The following is a 20,432-nucleotide window of genomic DNA, read 5'->3' as shown; positions in this document are numbered from 1 at the left end:
TAACAGAGGATCTGAGTCAAATGTCAGTATTTCACAAAGTTTGACAAAAACTGCCATCATCCTGGCCCCCAAGGGTGACATTGAGGGGAGAAGGCCAATCCTCCCACTTAAGCTTTGTGGAGCTGCAGGTGAGCATATATTCTTCTCATGGCAAAGTCCCATATTAAAACATCATCCTCATGTTCAAAGAATGATAAAGGCCAGCTAATTATCTTTCATAACAGTTTTCTGCCCATCCATTTTTCTTTCATCTTTGCATTAGTCCATTACCTTGAAGCCCATGAAAGTGACCTGACTATGAGGCAACATACTTTCCACCTTTGGACACAGTGACACAGGAGACGTTGTTGGTGTGGCCGTGCATAAACTCCTGTTTCTTTTTTGTTAGGATTTTGAGGATGATATTGCAGCCCAGTGGATAGATAAGGTGCTCTCTGTTAGAGTTTACTTTTACACCAAAGATTACATGACCTGGTAAACAAAAGACACACAGTGCATTTTGGGTAATGTGTTTGACTGAGAAAATTATTGCATCAACTGAAAATTGGCTAGCTGGCTAGCTGCTGATTCGTTTTATGTTGGCATTTGGGCATGTCGTTTTGGGAAAACTTTTTTTTAGACGAGATCTTCCCATTCTAAATCAACTAATATGGTAGCTTTATGACTTTAAATATTTTTTTACCATTATTTTAACTTTGTGCAACCACTAGGAGTAGTAACACCAATGATGATAAGAGCAATGCGACATTTGAGGTATATTAGGATTTTCCTGAAATGGATGCCACAAATGCTGAAATCTAAGGTCATTAATCCTTTAAAAATAATGTATCATTTTGAGGTCAGTTAAATTTCAGGCCAGTCAAGTTCTTCCACACCATTTCTATATGAACCTAGCTTTGTGCACGGGGCATTGTCATGCTGAAACAGGAAAGGGCCTTCCCAAAACTGTTGCCACAGAGTTGGAAGCACAGAATCGTCTAGAATGTAATTGTATGCTGTAGTGTTAAGATTTCCCTTCACTGGAACTAAGGGGCCTAGCCCAAACCATTATTCCTCCTCCCCCAAAATTTCCAGTTGGCACTATGCATTCGGGCAAGTAGCATTCTCGTGGCATCCGCCAAACCCAGATTCATCCATCGGACTCCAAGATGCTGAAGCGTGATTCATCACTCCAGATAACACGTTTCCACTGTTCCAGAGTCCAATGGTGGCAAGCTTTACACCACTCCAGCCGACACTTGGCATTGTGCATGGATATCTCAGGCTTGTGTGCGGCTGCTCGGCCATGGAAACCCATTTAATGAGTTTCCAGTTTGGACCAGTTTGGAACTCGGTAGTGAGTGTTGCAACCGAGGACAGACTATTTTTATGGGCATGCCCCAGCATTTGACAGTCCCGTTCTGTGAGCTTGTGTGGCCTACCACTTTGTGGCTGAGCCGTTGTTTTTCCTAGATGTTTTCACTTCAAAATAACAGCACTTACAGTTGACCGGAGCAGCTCTAGCAGGGCAGAAATTTGATGAATTGACTTGTTGGAAAGGTGGTATCCTGTGATGGTGCCACGTTGAAAGTCACTGAGCTCTTCAGTAAGGCCATTCTCCTGGCAATGTTTGTCTATGGAGATTGCATGGCTTTGTCAGCAACAGGTGTGGCTGAAATGTATATCTGCACAGTATGTTTGTGTATGGTTCTCATGATTTAGGATTGGGTGTTGAGGGACCACTTGTCACATTGTCCAAGGTGTGTTTGTGTTGTGGTAACCAATGCATTTTCTGTCCAGATAAGATAGTGATACAGCTTTGAAAAAGACCCACCACTGACCAAATGTTTTTGTTTTCCAGTCCAACAGGAGTGTATCCCTGAGGCCATCTGATGCATGGACCTCCTGTGCCAGTGTGATCCGAGTGCGAGATTCCAGGTGTAGGGACTACAGCAGATCGAGAATGTGGACAGACAAGTTAGTAACTCATCAAATGTGATAAAACATTGAATTTTGAGATCTTGTCTCCCCTTTATCCCATGTTTTAGACATAAGGCGTGACATGCAGGACATCTTCAGGCACCCCCTATGAGAAACAGTACATGATGTTCAATGCCTCCCTCGGCAAGGAGATCTGCTGGAAGTGATGTCTCTCCGATCCTTAGATGTACTCTCTCTCTCTCTCGCTGTCTCTCTAGTTAAGCAGTCCAGAGGATTTTCTTAGGGTTAGTCCTATCGAATTATACTTACTTCTTATTTGGAGCTCAATGGAAACAATGACGTTTCAGGCACGTCCACCATGACACAGTTACAGAATATTCTCACTGAGGTGCATGTTGTGGGCTCAATGTTTTTTCCATACAAACCACAGAAACTGTTTTGTTCCATGAATGCATCTGTTGTACATGACTAATCAAAGAACCTGTGAAGTCAGTTAGACATGTCAGTCCCTTTCAGATGATCCCTCAACCACTGTTGGTCCTCCTTAGTGATCTCACAGCTAATTAACTTTCCTCTTGAGAATCAGAATCAGAAGTACAGTCGTCGCAAGACTTCATCTCTTTCGGGCAAGTAGTACCCTAGACTGTCCTGATCATCTAGTTGAGCATTCCAGATAAATCCTCCATCCCAGCAGGAATGTCCCATCCACATAGTGCTAAACACTCATGTGATTTTTCAGCTCAGCATTCTTAGGGAAACATTTGCCACAAGTGATGTTCTCTGTGTTGTAAGAACATGGATTGAGTCAACTCATTGTCCAGTGAGTGAGGGTTGGCTGCATAGTGTTTAGTTAGTAGCCTAGTTGTGGTTCACTTCCACTAGAAGTTCCTTATTATTCCCTCCAGGTGTTTCTTGAGGCTGTTGGGGATGGGCTCAACATTTTTGCCATGCAAACAGCAAAAACAGTTTTGTTCCAATGACTGCACCTGTTGAGCATGACTAATCAGATGACTGACTTGACTTAAGCCCATGGCTCCTATTAGTAGCATAGGCCAGTTGATGCCATTCTCAGTAATTTCTTCCTGTACATCTCTCCTCCATATGTTTCCAGGTCAGTGTTTCCCAACCTTGGTCCTCCAGTACCCCAACAGTACACCAACCCTGGTCCTCCAGTACCCCAACAGTACACCAACCCTGGTCCTCCAGTATCCCAACAGTACACCAACCCTGGTCCTCCAGTACCCCAACAGTACACCAACCCTGGTCCTCCAGTAACCCCAACAGTACACCAACCCTGGTCCTCCAGTACCCCCAACAGTACACCAACCCTGGTCCTCCAGTACCCCCAACAGTACACCAACCCTGGTCCTCCAGTACCCCAACAGTACACCAACCCTGGTCCTCCAGTATCCCCAACAGTACACCAACCCTGGTCCTCCAGTACCCCAACAGTACACCAACCCTGGTCCTCCAGTACCCCAACAGTACACCAACCCTGGTCCTCCAGTACCCCCAACAGTACACCAACCCTGGTCCTCCAGTACCCCCAACAGAACACATTTTCATTGTAGCCCTGGACAAACACACCTCATTCAACTCATTGAGGGTTTGATGATTAGTTGACAAATTGAATCGGGTGTGCTTGTCCAGGGTTACAATAAAAATATGTTTTTATATATTCATTCTCGTTAATGACAACATTCTAAAACTGAGTTATGACTCATCTAAGTCTGGTATCCAGGGTAAATTATGTGGCTCTTTCCTTATAGAATGTTGACAGTTGTGTAGAACACATTGTATTGCTAAGATGCTCAATCTTTACTTAATAGCTACACAGGATACACTTTATTCCTCATGCTGGCCCTGACCAAACCGGTAAGTTGCCCTCATTATAGCTGCCCTCCTCCACATGGCCAGATTTATAGTGATCTTCTCCCCTTTTAATGCTCATGCTCATCCTCATCCTTGAAAAATACCATGTCTGAAATAGTTGACATACTGTACAAACAATTATCTAGGCTAAGTAAAACAAAATATATGGTTTATCTACTGCTTTGCTAACTAGCTAGCTAGCTAAAGTTTAGTCAGTGGCTAGCTAAGACAGAGAGAAAGGGGAAAAGAAGTTCAACACTTTATTCAATTAATTTCAATATAGCACATGGATTCCACATGGATTGCGCACAGAAGGCCTCTGATTGCGCTGGTGAATGGTAGCTGACAGTGTTGGCGAGAGCTTCCTGCAGGAAGTCTTGCATGGGGTCTTTTCTGTTGATAATTAGTATTTCAAATTTTTGAGAGTAAATTAAGGCAAATATTGATGAAACTCACCTTGTCCGAGACAGAATTACAAGAGACAGTTTTTAAAATTATTTTTTATTTATTTAACCAGGCAAGTCAGTTAAAGAACACATTCTTATTTACAATGACGGCCTACCCGGTTATTTTATTTTATTTATTTTATTTCACCTTTATTTAACCAGGTAGGCAAGTTGAGAACAAGTTCTCATTTACAATTGCAAACTGGCCAAGATAAAGCAAAGCAGTTCGACACATACAACGACACAGAGTTACACATGGAGTAAAACAAACCTACAGTCAAATCAAATCAAATTTATTTGTCACATACACATGGTTAGCAGATGTTAATGCGAGTGTAGCGAAATGCTTGTGCTTCTAGTTCCGACAATGCAGTAATAACGAGCAAGTAATCTAACTAACAATTCCAAAAAAAAAACTACTGTCTTATACACAGTGTAAGGGGATAAAGAATATGTACATAAGGATATATGAATGAGTGATGGTACAGAGCAGCATAGGCAAGATACAGTAGATGATATCGAGTACAGTATATACATATGAGATAAGTATGTAAACCAAGTGGCATAGTTAAAGTGGCTAGTGATACATGTATTACATAAGGATGCAGTCGATGATATAGAGTACAGTATCAACGTATGCATATGAGATGAACAATGTAGGGTAAGTAACATTATATAAGGTAGCATTGTTTAAAGTGGCTAGTGATATATTTACATAATTTCCCATCAATTCCCATGATTAAAGTGGCTGGAGTAGAGTCAGTGTCATTGACAGTGTGTTGGCAGTAGCCACTCAATGTTAGTGGTGGCTGTTTAACAGTCTGATGGCCTTGAGATAGAAGCTGTTTTTCAGTCTCTCGGTCCCAGCTTTGATGCACCTGTACTGACCTCGCCTTCTGGATGACAGCGGGGTGAACAGGCAGTGGCTCGGGTGGTTGATGTCCTTGATGATCTTTATGGCCTTCCTGTAGCATCGGGTGGTGTAGGTGTCCTGGAGGGCAGGTAGTTTGCCCCGGTGATGCGTTGTGCAGACCTCACTACCCTCTGGAGAGCCTTACGGTTGAGGGCGGTGCAGTTGCCATACCAGGCGGTGATATAGCCCGCCAGGATGCTCTCGATTGTGCATCTGTAGAAGTTTGTGAGTGCTTTTGGTGACAAGCCGAATTTCTTCAGCCTCCTGAGGTTGAAGAGGCGCTGCTGCGCCTTCCTCACGATGCTGTCTGTGTGAGTGGACCAATTCAGTTTGTCTGTGATGTGTATGCCGAGGAACTTAAAACTTGCTACCCTCTCCACTACTGTTCCATCGATGTGGATGGGGGTGTTCCCTCTGCTGTTTCCTGAAGTCCACAATCATCTCCTTAGTTTTGTTGACGTTGAGTGTGAGGTTATTTTCCTGACACCACACTCCGAGGGCCCTCACCTCCTCCCTGTAGGCCGTCTCGTCGTTGTTGGTAATCAAGCCTACCACTGTTGTGTCGTCCGCAAACTTGATGATTGAGTTGGAGCGTGCATGGCCACGCAGTCGTGGGTGAACAGGGAGTACAGGAGGGGGCTCAGAACGCACCCTTGTGGGGCCCCAGTGTTGAGGATCAGCGGGGAGGAGATGTTGTTGCCTACCCTCACCACCTGGGGGCGGCCCGTCAGGAAGTCCAGTACCCAGTTGCACAGGGGGGGTCGAGACCCAGGGTCTCGAGCTTGATGACGAGCTTGGAGGGTACTATGGTGTTGAATGCCGAGCTGTAGTCGATGAACAGCATTCTCACATAGGTATTCCTCTTGTCCAGATGGGTTAGGGCAGTGTGCAGTGTGGTTGAGATTGCATCGTCTGTGGACCTATTTGGGCGGTAAGCAAATTGGAGTGGGTCAAGGGTGTCAGGTAGGGTGGAGGTGATATGGTCCTTGACTAGTCTCTCAAAGCACTTCATGATGACGGATGTGAGTGCTACGGGGCGGTAGTCGTTTAGCTCAGTTACCTTAGCTTTCTTGGGAACAGGAACAATGGTGGCCCTCTTGAAGCATGTGGGAACAGCAGACTGGTATAGGGATTGGTTGAATATGTCCGTAAACACACCGGCCAGCTGGTCTGCGCATGCTCTGAGGGCGCGGCTGGGGATGCCGTCTGGGCCTGCAGCCTTGCGAGGGTTAACACGTTTAAATGTCTTACTCACTTCGGCTGCAGTGAAGGAGAGACCGCATGATTCCGTTGCAGGCCGTGTCAGTGGCACTGTATTGTCCTCAAAGCGGGCAAAAAAGTTATTTAGTCTGCCTGGGAGCAAGACATCCTGGTCCGTGACTGGGCTGGGTTTCTTCCTGTAGTCCGTGATTGACTGTAGACCCTGCCACATACCTCTTGTGTCTGAGCCGTTGAATTGAGATTCTACTTTGTCTCTGTACTGGCGCTTAGCTTGTTTGATAGCCTTGCGGAGGGAATAGCTGCACTGTTTGTATTCAGTCATGTTACCAGACACCTTGCCCTGATTAAAAGCAGTGGTTCGTGCCTTCAGTTTCACACGAATGCTGCCATCAATCCACGGTTTCTGGTTAGGGAATGTTTTAATCGTTGCTATGGGAACGACATCTTCAACGCACGTTCTAATGAACTCGCACACCGTATCAGCGTATTCGTCAATGTTGTTGTCTGACGCAATACGAAACATCTCCCAGTCCACGTGATGGAAGCAGTCTTGGAGTGTGGAGTCAGCTTGGTCGGACCAGCGTTGGACAGACCTCAGCGTGGGAGCTTCTTGTTTTAGTTTCTGTCTGTAGGCAGGGATCAACAAAATGGAGTCGTGGTCAGCTTTTCCGAAAGGGGGCGGGGCAGGGCCTTATATGCGTCGTGGAAGTTAGAGTAACAATGATCCAGGGTCTTTCCACCCCTGGTTGCGCAATCAATATGCTGATAAAATTTAGGGAGTCTTGTTTTCAGATTAGCCTTGTTAAAATCCCCAGCTACAATGAATGCAGCCTCCGGATAAATCGTTTCCAGTTTGCAGAGAGTTAAATAAAGTTCGTTCAGAGCCATCGATGTGTCTGCTTGGGGGGATATATACGGCTGTGATTATAATCGAAGAGAATTCTCTTGGTAGATAATGCGGTCTACATTTGATTGTGAGGAATTCTAAATCAGGTGAACAGAAGGATTTGAGTTCCTGTATGTTTCCTTCATCACACCATGTCACGTTGGCCATAAGGCATACGCCCCCGCCCGTCTTCTTACCAGAGAGATGTTTGTTTCTGTCGGCGCGATGCGTGGAGAAACCCGCTGGCTGCACCGCTTCGGATTGCGTCTCTCCAGTGAGCCATGTTTCCGTGAAGCAGAGAACGTTACAGTCTCTGATGTCCCTCTGGAATGCTACCCTTGCTCGGATTTCATCAACCTTGTTGTCAAGAGACCGGACATTGGCAAGAAGAATGCTGGGGAGTGGTGCACGGTGTGCCCGTCTCCGGAGTCTGACCAGAAGACCGCTTCGTTTCCCTCTTTTTCTGAGTCGTTTTTTTTTTGGTCGCTGCATGTGATCCACTCGGTTACACTGGTTGTAAGGCAGAACTCAGGATCCGCATCGCGAAAAACATATTCTTGGTCGTACTGATGGTGAGTTGACGCTGATCTTATATTCAGTAGTTCTTGTCGGCTGTATGTAAAGAAACCTAAGATGACCTGGGGTACTAGTGTAAGAAATAACACGTAAAAAACAAAAAACTGCATAGTTTCCTAGGAACGCGAAGCGAGGCGGCCATCTCTGTCGGCGCCGGAAGTACAAGGTACAATAATACAGTATAAACAAGTCTATATATATGATGTGAGCAAATGAGGTGAGATAATGGAGGTAAAGGCAAAAAAAGGGCATGGTGGCAAAGTAAATACAATATAGCAAGTAAAACACTGGAATGGTAGATTTGCAGTGGAAGAATGTGCAAAGTAGAAATACAAATAATGGGGTGCAAAGGAGCAAAATAAAAATAAAAAAATACACTAGGGAAAGAGGTAGTTGTTTGGGCTAAATTATAGGTGGGCTATGTACAGGTGCAGTAATCTGTGAGCTGCTCTGACAGTTGGTGCTTAAAGCTAGTGAGGGAGATAAGTGTTTCCAGTTTCAGAGATTTTTGTAGTTCGTTCCAGTCATTGGCAGCAGAGAACTGGAAGGAGAGGCGGCCAAAGAAAGAATTGGTTTTGGGGGTGACCAGAGAGATATACCTGCTGGAGCACGTGCTACAGGTGGGTGATGCTATGGTGACCAGCGAGCTGAGATAAGGGGGGACTTTACCTAGCAGGGTCTTGTAGATGACATGGAGCCAGTGGGTTTGGCGACGAGTATGAAGCGAGGGCCAGCCAACGAGAGCATACAGGTCGCAATGGTGGGTAGTATATGGGGCTTTGGTGACCTAAAGGATTGCACTGTGATAGACTGCATCCAATTTGTTGAGTAGGGTATTGGAGGCTATTTTGTAAATGACATCGCTGAAGTCGAGGATTGGTAGGATGGTCAGTTTTACAAGGGTATGTTTGGCAGCATGAGTGAAGGATGCTTTGTTGCGAAATAGGAAGCCAATTCTAGATTTAACTTTGGATTGGAGATGTTTGATGTGGGTCTGGAAGGAGAGTTTACAGTCTAACCAGAAACCTAGGTATTTGTAGTTGTCCACGTATTCTAAGTCAGAGCTGTCCAGAGTAGTGAAGTTGGACAGGCGGGCAGGTGCAGGCAGCGATCGGTTGAAGAGCATGCATTTAGTTTTACTTGTATTTAAGAGCAATTGGAGGCCACGGAAGGAGAGTTGTATGGCATTGAAGCATGCCTGGAGGGTTGTTAACACAGTGTCCAAAGAAGGGCCAGAAGTATACAGAATGGTGTCGTCTGCGTAGAGGTGGATCAGAGACTCACCAGCAGCAAGAGCGACATCATTGATGTATACAGAGAAGAGAGTCGGTCCAAGAATTGAACCCTGTGGCACCCCCATAGAGACTGCCAGAGGTCCGGACAGCAGACCCCCCGATTTGACACACTGAACTCTATCAGAGAAGTAGTTGGTGAACCAGGCGAGACAATCATTTGAGAAATCAAGGCTGTCGAGTCTGCCGATGAGGATGTGGTGATTGAAAGAGTCGAAAGCCTTGGCCAGATCAATGAATATGGCTGCACAGTAATGTTTCTTATTGATGGCGGTTAAGATAACATTTAGGACATTGAGCGTGGCTGAGGTGCACCCATGACCAGCTCTGAAACCAGATTGCATAGCAGAGAAGGTATGGTGAGATTCGAAATGGTCAGTAATCTGTTTGTTGACTTGGCTTTCGAAGACCTTAGAAAGGCAGGGTAGGATAGATATAGGTCTGTAGCAGTTTGGGTCAAGAGTGTCCCCCCTTTTGAAGAGGGGGATGACCGCAGCTGCTTTCCAATCTTTGGGAATCTCAGATGACACGAAAGAGAGGTTGAACAGGCTAGTAATAGGGGTGGCAACAATTTCGGCAGATAATTTTAGAAAGAAAGGGTCCAGATTGTCTAGCCCGGCTGATTTGTAGGGGTCCAGATTTTGCAGCTCTTTCAGAACATCAGCTGACTGGATTTGGGAGAAGGAGAAATGGAGAAGGCTTGGGCGAGTTGCTGTGGGGGGTGCAGTGCTGTTGACCGGGGTAGGAGTAGCAAGGTGGAAAGCATGGCCAGCCGTAGAAAAATGCTTATTGAAATTCTCAATTATAGTGGATTTATCAGTGGTGACAGTGTTTCCTATCTTCAGTGCAGTGGGCAGCTGGGAGGAGGTGTTCTTATTCTCCATGGACTTTACAGTGTCCCAGAACCTTTTTGAGTTAGTGTTGCAGGAAGCAAATTTCTGCTTGAAAAAGCTAGCCTTGGCTTTTCTAACTGCCTGTGTATAATGGTTTCCAGCTTCCCTGAACAGCTGCATATCACGGGGGCTGTTCGATGCTAATGCAGAACGCCATAGGATGTTTTTGTGTTGGTTAGGAGCAGTCAGGTCTGGGGAGAACCAAAGGCTATATCTGTTCCTGGTTCTAAATTTCTTGAATGGGGCATGCTTATTTAAGATGGTTAGGAAGGCATTTAAAAAAAATAACCAGGCATCCTCTACTGACGGGATGAGATCAATATCCTTCCAGGATACCCCGGCCAGGTCGATTAGAAAGGTCTGGTTAGACTGCTCGCTGAAGTGTTTCAGGGAACGTTTGACAGTGATGAGTGGAGGTCGTTTGACCGCTGACCCATTACGGATGCAGGCAATGAGGCAGTGATCGCTGAGATCTTGGTTGAAGACAGCAGAGGTGTATTTAGAGGGCAAGTTGGTTAGGATGATATCTATGAGGGTGCCTGTGTTTAAGGCTTTGGGGAGGTACCTGATAGGTTCATTGATCATTTGTGTGAGATTGAGGGCATCAAGCTTAGATTGTAGGATGGCTGGGGTGTTAAGCATGTTCCAGTTTAGGTCGCCTAGCAGCACGGGCTCTGAAGATAGATGGGGGCCAATCAGTTCACATATGGTGTCCAGAGCACAGCTGGGGGCAGAGGGTGGTCTATAACAGGTGAATACGGTGAGAGACTTGTTTTTAGAGAGGTGGATTTTTAAAAGTAGAAGTTCAAATTGTTTGGGTAACTCTGCAAGCTATCTTTGCATCTTTGGCAGTTCTATCTTGTCTGAAAATGTTGTAGTTTGGGATGAAAATTTCAGAATTTTTGGTGGTCTTCCTAAGCCAGGATTCAGACACAGCTAGAACATCCGGGTTGGCAGAGTGTGCTAAAGCAGTGAATAAAAGTAAACTTAGGGAGGAGGCTTCTAATGTTAACATGCACGAAACCAAGGCTATTACGGTTACAGAAGTCATCAAAAGAGAGCGCCTGGGGAATAGGAGTGGAGCTAGGCACTGCAGGGCCTGGATTCACCTCTACATCGCCAGATGAACAGAGGAGGAGTAGGATAAGGCATGGCTAAAAGCAATAAGAATTGGTCATCTGGAACGTCTGGAACAGAGAGTAAAAGGAGGTTTCTGGGGGCGATAAAATAGCTTCAAGGTATAATGTACAGACAAAGGTATGGTAGGATGTGAATACAGTGGAGGTAAACCTAGGTATTGAGTGATGATGAGAGAGATATTATCAAAACGCCACGCCAAGGTAAGCCTACACCAAACACATACTTAATTTGAAGTGTTTCTAAAATATCCTATGCGAGTAATGAATGGTGGAAAAACAATTGGAACCATTTTCGTGTTTGACCTCTAGGTTTTATGGGTATTATGAAGCATCCACTGTGGAGCTCAATGTGGCCGATCGGTGGCTTCAAAGCCTCAAGGGGCAATAACATAGCATCACCAATCCATGATTTATGCATATCATTGAGTCTAACGGCAATCTCGCTCCAAACTGTGCATGTGCATCCGTCAAATAAAAGGCACTCCTTTGATATAAAGCTGTTTTTGTCGAAAATGAAAACGTGTCAGGTTGTTACTTTCACGAGGATGGAGTAATAATATGTTGAGCTACTTAAAGTTAAAGGAAAACTCCACCCGAAAACTGTCTTTTGGTATTTGTTTCATTAATCTGTTAATCTGTTGATTTAGTCCCAAGTGTTTTGCTTGTCACTTGTCAGCTATCAACGTTTCAAAATATGTAGCTTTCAAAATACAGATATCTGTCCCATATGATGCATTTTGCATCATATGATGCTGGTTTTGCAAGTCAAAATTTTGGGACTACAGTGGCAAGAAAAAGTATGTGAAACCTTTGGAATTATCTGGATTTCTGCATAAATGGGTCATAAAATTAGATCTTCATCTATGTCACAACAGACAAACACAGTCTGCTTAAACTAATAACACACAAATTATTGTATTTTTCTTGGCTATATTGAATGCATCATTGAAACATTCACAATGTAGGTTGGAAAAAGCATGTGAACCCTTAGGCTAATAACATCTCCAAATGCTAATTGGAGTTAGGAGTCAGCTAACCTGGAGTCCAATCAATGAGATGAGATTAGAGCTGCCTTGCCCTATAAAAACACTCCAAATTTGAGTTTGCTATTCACAAGAAGCATTGCCTGATGTGAACCATGCCTCGAACAAAAGAGATCTCACTAGACCTAAGATTAAGAATTGTTGACTTGCATAAAGCTGGAAAGGGTTACAAAAATATATCTAAAAGCCTTGATGTTCATCAGTCCACTGTAAGACAAATTGTCTATAAATTGAGAAAGTTCAGCACTGTTGCTACTCTCCCTAGGAGTGGCCGTCCTGCAAAGATGACTGCAAGAGCACAGATCAGAATGCTCAATGAGGTTAAGAAGAATCCTAAAGTGTCAGCTAAAAACGTACAGAAATCTCTGGAACATGCTAACATCTCCGCTGACGAGTCTGTGATACGTAAAACACTAAACAAGAATGGTGTTCATGGGAGGACACCACGGAAGAAGCCACTGCTGTCCATTGCTGCACATCTGAAGTTTGCAAAAGAGCATCTGGATGTTCCACGGGACTACTGGCAAAATATTCTGTGGACAGGTGAAACTAAAGTTGAGTTATTTGGAAGGAACACACAACACTGTGTGGAGAAAAAAAGCACAGCACACCAACATCAAAACCTCATCCCATCTGAAAAGTATGGTGGAGGGAGCATCATGGTTTGGAGCTGCTTTGCTGCCTCAGGGCCTGGACAGCTTTCTATCATCAACGGGAAAATTAATTCCCAAGTTTATCAAGACATTTTGCAGGAGAATGCTCAACAGAAGTTGGGTGATGCAACAGGACAACGACCCAAAACACAGAAGTAAATCAACAGAAGAAAATACACCTTCTTTAGTGGCCCAGTCAGAGTCCTGACCTCAACCTGATTGAGATTCTGTGCCATGACCTCAAGAGAGCGGTTCACACCAGACATCCCAAGAATATTGCTGAACTAAAACAGCTTTTTAAAGAGGAACAATCCAAAATTCCTCCTGACCTTTATGCAGGTCTGATCCACAACTACAGAAAACGTTTGGTTGAGGTTATTGCTGCCAAAGGAGGGTCAACCAGTTATAAAATCCAAGGGTTCACATACTTTCCCCACCCTGCACTGTGAATGTTTACACAGTGTGTTCAATAAAGACATGAACATTTATAATTGTTTGTGTGTTATTAGTTTAAGCAGACTATGTTTGTCTATTGTTGTGACCTAAATGAAGATCAGATACATTTTTATGACCAATTTATGCAAATGTCCAGGTAATCCCAAAGAGTTCACATACTTTTTCTTGCCACTGTATATCAGCAATGAAACAAATACAAAAAGTTTTTTTTTTTTCCTTCAAGACATTGGCCTCAAGTCTAGGTTGTGCCTTTAGACTTAAAAAATTAACTAGGAATAAATGTTCACTTCTCTCATTGACTTCTCAAAACCCGGTCTGGTCTGTAGAGTCTGCTTGGCAAGTGTTCCCGGAAGTCTTGTAATGTTGGACCTCTGGGTTTAGAAAATGTAATAATGCAATAATGGCATCTTGTTGTTGGCACTACCTCCACCATGGTTCGTTGAACAAAGCCTATGGGAAAATGAATGGAGTTTTTGTAGGGTCCACTAGCTATGTGATATTAATCTGGATTTTTTTCTGATCGATTTGATGAACACAGTAATCAGTTCAGAAGAGATTACTAAAGTCTAGTTAGCTAGCAATGCCGTACCAATATAAACAGCATCAAGCTCAAGAAGTGAAACATCTTGTGTATCGCTAGCCTACTGGTAAACATCTACGAAGCACTCTCACTTTGTAGCTTCAACACTGATTGCCAACTAAACTTTTTTCTTAGCCATGGAGGTAGCAACGGTTGGCCCAGGAGCACCTCTGTGCATGCGCAGACAAAACATTTGGACCATATTTGACTCTGTTGAGGGAGAGATTACAATGTTTCAAACCTTTCAATGGACTCAATTTTCTCTCATAATTTTGTCCAATGACTCATGCTGCAACGTGAATTGTGTGATAAATTTGACAGAACCTCTAATAATATTATATTTCATTTCTATAGTGCTTTAGATTATGCTCCACCATCCAGGCAAGCACACTCTCCTCTGCTTCTCCTTCCATGGCTCCTCCAAGAACAAGAATGAAGCAGGTGGGTACATTGGCTGACTTCATAGCTGTCCTTTTTTGCATAATGTGTTTTGACTCAATGCCCCTTGAAGCCTCAACAAAAGTGAGGGTCATGCAAGGGCAGCCACCGTTAGGTGTAGGCGTCTTTATTGGGGTCACATCCGGCTCAGACCACCCAGCTGTGTTGAAGACACCCATTCATGACCATGTGAGCTGGAGCGCAGGCTTGTCTTTGCCATGATGACAAATGAGGGAAAAAGTCATAATCCTATGACCTTTGGCACCCTAATGAAAGAGCGTATTTTGTGAAAAGCTGCATTTGACCTCTAGACTCGCATAGTCAATAGAAATACGAAGAACATCGAAGATACAAGACTCACTCCCTCTTTAGAATGTCTCACATCAAAGATTAAGTATTTGGTATAGCCTAATACAGACCTCTTTATGCATAATAGCCTGAAAGACCTTTTATGCCAAATGCCAAACTGTCATGATTTCTGTTTACCCCTCATTTCCTGCAGAGGGCAGTGTTTTGAAGGAAACAATGGGTTCACTGAATTGTTTTTCATTCTGCAGATTTTGTGACCACAGTGTCAGCACAAATCCTGATGAATGAGCTCCCTGCTTGTTATGACTGACATGGGACTGTGGTCAAAGACAGAAGAAGATTGTTGCGGCTTTATGTCCCACCCGGGACGAAGAGGACTAGGTAGAGACACGTATGATTGGTAGTAATGTGTCAGGGACCTTCTCACAATGGTCTCACTGTGATTTTGTGAATGTCAATTTTAGTGCTCATTGACTCATCCTCTTATATTTATCCTGTCTTTATTTTGATAAAGACAGGTTTGATATTGTTGGATGCAACAATGACATTTCAGTCCAGGAGATAAAACCGGAGGCCTGTCAGAACACAGCAATTCCTGCAGATGGATGTGTAAAAAGACAGAAGAGGTGTAGGACAATAGGACACCATGTCATCACTGAAATATCTAGATCAACAAAACATAGCCGGATCTTAAACTGATCCCCATATAATTGAAAGTGAACAAACAAATCCGTCACACAGAACCCCTCAGTTTTAAGTCAGCCTAAACAGTGGTCTAAAAAGCACAGTGTGGGGTCTCTGTGTGCAGTGGTGACGTTACTCATGCTCGAGTAATCCAAGCTTTTTCCCCCTCTGATATCGTTGTTCAAGAACTATTTGAGGAACAGCGTGTTCATTGAAGATTAGCCAGGAAAGAGAGGAGACAGGGCTCCCCCATTCTAAGACATTGTAGTTCCCCCTGCATGGGCAGCCCTGAGACATTCTCCTCTGTTTGACCCAGCTGATCGGGGCCTGTCCGGCAGCACTCCAGTGTGACCACAGGCTTTAGATGGGCCTGATTGGCTCAGCAGGTCTCAGCGGGTGGCTAATTGGATAAGCTTTTAATCTTCACACTATCGCCGTCCTGCTGGATCAGAGGCACAGGGAGACAGAGATCAGTCATTTGGTAAAATACTTAGTAAACATTTCAGGGGTGTAATATTCACACTATCCTTATGGACAACAGAAACATGACTACCTAAAGATAACTAACAGGATGCATTCAGATGATAATAATTTCATCTGATTTGGAGACTGTGAGGTATGTGGCGGGGTTAAAAACCAACATACTATACTGGCATTTTGACCTCATGTAAGCATATTTTTTTAATCAATGTTTCGATTGGAATCAGACAATTCAAATAACATTTTAAAAAATTCTGAAAGGCCAATGTAGACAAGTGTTGAAGGCTCTGTTATTCTACTTGGATTGCCTCAATTTACATAAAGTCCACATACTGTGACATACAGTTGTTTTTACCAAACCACAAATAAACTCTTTCTCATCTGGCCTCAATGACCCTGCACTGCCTGTAGACTGTCATTCCAGCAGGCTTCTATTACACAGCACAGAAGTGTTTATAAAGTATACCCACACAGGCCAAAATACCCACACAGGCAAAGATAGAGTAATTGATCTTTCATACGGGAGCGAGTTGTAATATTTTTATTCTTAAATGCATTTCCAAACAGCCTTCTCCAGTTACTATAGCCATACGTTGTACAGATGTTTCCATATGAATCTGGAGTCCATTCACACTTAGCATACAACCATGTATTACTGATAAATGTTAAAATATCAATGTTACACAGTGGTGGCTGAACATGTTGGCTCAGGCACATACCAGGGAAGAGGACACAGGGGGTATCTGTGGGTTCCCGTTGGGGTGGTGGTTTGTTGCCAGCTGTTTGAACCACATGTTCAACTTCTCCAGATGGTGGAGATGTCTTTGTGAATGTGTGTGTGTCTGAATGATTTTGTGTGTGTCTAGAGGTCTTCTTTTGTACGATCATCAACTTGTCAACAGTGAGCATAACCAGAGACCATCATTTAGGACATGACAGCAGCCTGGAGTAGTAGAGCATCATTTAGGACATGACAGCAACCTGGAGTAGTAGAGCATCATTTAGGACATGACAGCAGCCTGGAGTAGTACAGCATAATTTAGGACATGACAGCAGCCTGGAGTAGTACAGCATAATTTAGGACATGACAGCAGCCTGGAGTAGTACAGCATAATTTAGGACATGACAGCAACCTGGAGTAGTAGAGCATCATTTAGGACATGACAGCAACCTGGAGTAGTAGAGCATCATTTAGGACATGACAGCAACCTGGAGTAGTAGAGCATCATTTAGGACATGACAGCAGCCTGGAGTAGTACAGCATAATTTAGGACATGACAGCAACCTGGAGTAGTAGAGCATCATTTAGGACATGACAGCAGCCTGGAGTGGTAGAGCATCATTTAGGACATGACAGCAGCCTGGAGTAGTACAGCATAATTTAGGACATGACAGCAGCCTGGAGTGGTAGACCATCATTTAGGACATGACAGCAGCCTGGAGTAGTACAGCATAATTTAGGACATGACAGCAGCCTGGAGTAGTACAGCATAATTTAGGACATGACAGCAACCTGGAGTAGTAGAGCATCATTTAGGACATGACAGCAACCTGGAGTAGTAGAGCATCATTTAGGACATGACAGCAACCTGGAGTAGTAGAGCATCATTTAGGACATGACAGCAGCCTGGAGTAGTACAGCATAATTTAGGACATGACAGCAACCTGGAGTAGTAGAGCATCATTTAGGACATGACAGCAGCCTGGAGTGGTAGAGCATCATTTAGGACATGACAGCAGCCTGGAGTAGTACAGCATAATTTAGGACATGACAGCAGCCTGGAGTGGTAGACCATCATTTAGGACATGACAGCAGCCTGGAGTAGTACAGCATAATTTAGGACATGACAGCAGCCTGGAGTGGTAGACCATCATTTAGGACATGACAGCAGCCTGGAGTGGTAGACCATCATTTAGGACATGACAGCAGCCTGGAGTGGTAGACCATCATTTAGGACATGACAGCAGCCTGGAGTGGTAGACCATCATTTAGGACATGACAGCAGCCTGGAGTGGTAGACCATCATTTAGGACATGACAGCAGCCTGGAGTAGTACAGCATAATTTAGGACATGACAGCAACCTGGAGTAGTAGAGCATCATTTAGGACATGACAGCAACCTGGAGTAGTAGAGCATCATTTAGGACATGACAGCAACCTGGAGTAGTAGAGCATCATTTAGGACATGACAGCAACCTGTAGTAGTAGAGCATCATTTAGGACATGACAGCAGCCTGGAGTGGTAGAGCATCATTTAGGACAAGACAGCAGCCTGGAGTAGTAGAGCATCATTCAGGACTCAACAGCAGCCTGGAGTGGTAGAGCATCATTTAGGACATGACAGCAACCTGGAGTAGTAGAGCATCATTTAGGACATGACAGCAACCTGGAGTAGTAGAGCATCATTTAGGACATGACAGCAACCTGTAGTAGTAGAGCATCATTTAGGACATGACAGCAGCCTGGAGTAGTAGAGCATCATTTAGGACATGACAGCAACCTGGAGTAGTAGAGCATCATTTAGGACATGACAGCAACCTGGAGTAGTAGAGCATCATTTAGGACATGACAGCAACCTGGAGTAGTAGAGCATCATTTAGGACATGACAGCAGCCTGGTGTGGTAGAGCATCATTCAGGACATGACAGCAGCCTGGTGTGGTAGAGCATCATTCAGGACATGACAGCAGCCTGGTGTGGTAGAGCATGCTGAAAGGATTTAAGATGTAAGTCATCAGCTCCCTGCCGACAGAGTAATTAGCTTCTATGACACTAAATAGGACCTTTCTTCCCTATGTGTTACAGTAATGATATGAGTAGTGTTTTTCTGCCGATCTAGACTTTGCCAATGAAAATGGAACAGGGCTTTTCCGTAAGTTTTAACATAACAGGTAAACACCACCTACCACAGTGTGCTATTTGAGTGATGAGTAGAACAACAGTGCTCTGTATTTCTTTAGTCTTTTAGGCCTATTCTTTCATATAACATTCCTGATTTACAAAGCCTCAGGATACCAAAAATAAAATGTGTAATCCTGGTATGACTAGGCTGTGATAACAGCATCTGGCATTGTTCACTTTACTGTTGTTTACACTTCTCTTACCTTTCGTAGAAAGAGGATCATTTCAACATTGCTTCATGTTTTTCTTCTTTCTTTTTTTTTTACATAAGGAAAGAAAACAGGCTGTTCCAGGAATACTAGGAATTTACCATAGACAATGAACAGGCTGTTACTGAGAATAGAGAATGTCGTTATAAAAAGCTGCAGGGTGAACAAAACACAATCCAAATACATTTATGTGTTGCACTAGTAGGGACAGGGATTTAAAACTAGTTTCCAAAACTATATGTCATCCTACAAGTAGACCATTATACTCTGGAATACTTAGGTTGGTCATCATTAAATCATTTTTTTGATTTACACAATTTAATTGTCTACCTAGTCTATGAACACCAGACAACTTTTACAACAGTAGCTTTTAGAGAAGCATTTAGAAGCTCTGTTGATGAAATAAGACCTCTGGGCTCAGGCTGTAGGTTTAGCTGCATTTGGCCTGGAGAAATATGGAGGGGAGGCTGGGCCCCTGGAGAGCAGGACATGGGGAAGAACAGGATATGTCTTTTAAAATAAATGCTGGGCAGGAGAAGGTCTTCACACAGCCGGACCCTGACCCTGGGACCTGCCACAACGTGAGTAATACTCAGTCCCCATGTCCTGCCTTTAGGGTGGGAAGGTGGTCTTGGTAGGAATGAGTGATGCTGGACTGGAGGTACTGGAGAAATAAACTGAAACACTGAAGTATCTAAGGAAATTGGTTTGGCTGAACTGGTGAGCAACAGAGCTGTTAACTTAAGGTCCAATTATTCTGTTATCTGTCTTTTATTAACTTCCTCTGTGTCTAACTGAGTCCAAGAGTAAGTCAACTGTGCTATTCTGATTCCACACCACCATTTCATTGTAATGTAAGCTTGAAGCCATTTTAAAACATCACTATCTGTCTCATATAACTCAACTCTACAGTGGATAAACTCTCCAAAGTGGTTATATCAGTTCAGAAGTACTTCATTCTCTGTGAGATTTGCTCTCGTTATTTTTAAACTCCAGAGGTTATATCGATCCATAAATCACCTGACTCACAGTGCCTAAACGTTCCAGCTTCAGCTTGCCTGTCTGACAATGGAGTTATGACCTGCGGGTGGAGCGGTGAGCGGCGGCCCAATCTCCTCCGGGCCCGCTCCCCTCTCCACGGCACTCGTGTACATATTTAGAAAAGTGTGGGGTGGCGGAACAGTGTCGGGTTGTGGGTCAGTCTCAGTGGTGGGATGCTGCAGTCCCTCAGCACCTCTACTGGCAGCATGATGAGATACTACTGTACTGTAACAGCACAACTCTCTGTGGTCTCTTAGGAGGGAAATACAGTATCTACATGATAAACTCTGGGTCCCTGTCAGCAAGACAGAGACATTTTCATGATTAAACAGAGAGAGGGCTGAGTGATTGTAGAGGCAAGAGTACTGTACTGGGAGTCTCGTTTCGGTTTCACATGTATCCATCTTCTCCAACTATGTGCTTTCGACAAGGTTTGGCAGAGCAATGAAGAAGGCTTGTGTGTAACATATCCCTCTTGCC

The 20,432-nt window shown here is 44.0% G+C and overlaps 1 pseudogene; it reads right to left on the bottom strand.

Moving 5' to 3' along the window:
* Nucleotides 1-20,065, bottom strand: part of LOC112234517 — a 34,772-nt pseudogene extending 14,707 nt beyond the window's left edge.
* Between the last annotated feature and the right edge of the window lie 367 nt (nucleotides 20,066-20,432).

This window comes from Oncorhynchus tshawytscha, linkage group LG09, assembly GCF_018296145.1.
Source record: "Oncorhynchus tshawytscha isolate Ot180627B linkage group LG09, Otsh_v2.0, whole genome shotgun sequence".
NCBI classification, from domain to species: Eukaryota; Metazoa; Chordata; class Actinopteri; order Salmoniformes; family Salmonidae; genus Oncorhynchus; species Oncorhynchus tshawytscha.
This window is presented reverse-complemented; position numbering and strand designations above follow the sequence as displayed.